Source organism: Penaeus monodon, chromosome 27, assembly GCF_015228065.2.
Source record: "Penaeus monodon isolate SGIC_2016 chromosome 27, NSTDA_Pmon_1, whole genome shotgun sequence".
In the NCBI taxonomy this organism is placed as follows: Eukaryota; Metazoa; Arthropoda; class Malacostraca; order Decapoda; family Penaeidae; genus Penaeus; species Penaeus monodon.
Window position 1 is genome coordinate 23,696,873 of NC_051412.1, and position 1,039 is coordinate 23,697,911.

Genomic DNA, 1,039 nt, shown 5'->3' on the forward strand with positions numbered 1-1,039 from the left:
AGAGCAAAGGCCATCTTAGCATCACCCGCACCAGCTTATATAACACTAAGACTTACTAGGTTTTATATCACCCAGTCAGAGGATATACATCACTTAAAAGGGAGTCATATATCATATAAATTGGGGCTGCAACGGCCAACGAAGACACAATGCAAACACCCTTATTCCTACTACAGTGCCGAGACATTCTTTTCAGTGCGTTTATCTCTGAAGATGGGGCTTGTCTTCTTGATGTCCAAGGTCGCTTCAGTGTTGGGATTATTTTTCTCCATGTGGGTTAAAAGGTCTAAATGTTTATGCTAAATGTAGATGGATGATTTTTTTTTTCTTTGGGGAAGGTTAAAGTATAGATGTTTTAGTTCATTGATGTGGGAGATATTTTTTTCTGTGTGATTCAGAAGTTGATTTTTTTGATGATGTTGCTTACGAGAAATGGATTTACAATCGCAGTTTGTTTATATTTTCACCCTAAGAAAATCAAGTAAAATTAGTGCAAAATTCAGTGCGTATAAATAATGGAAATACTGGTGTACTTTCGCGTACCCTAGCGCTCACGTGTCCTGAACAACGCCCCGTATTTCTTCGGGAATGAATCCCATTTCTTCTTCCCTAACCACAAGACGTTTAAAATCAAACAAAGAGAGAGGATGAAGGACACCAACCACCCCACCAACGAGGAAAAACAACCAAAATTTGACCCAAAATACAGAGAAACGACAACCAGATGCGGCCGCAGTTCCTCTCCCTGAGGCACGCCAGACAACCCAAAAAAGGTCACATATTTACCATATGACTATAGGCCGGCCACCAGTTCGCACCAGCCGCTGACACTACTTGCCTGCAATCGTCATCAGCCGCTGCTTTATACATCCATACGCTACGGTATTGATTGTTTTAGCTCCTGCAACTTGCACAGGTGTGTGAATGCAAGCAACAGCGGGCACGTGCAGATGAGGCGAACAGAAGGTGGGTGCGAGGAAGGTGAGGGTGACTCATGGTGTGACTCACTCCCGCGGGGGTTCCTGAGGTGGCAGACACG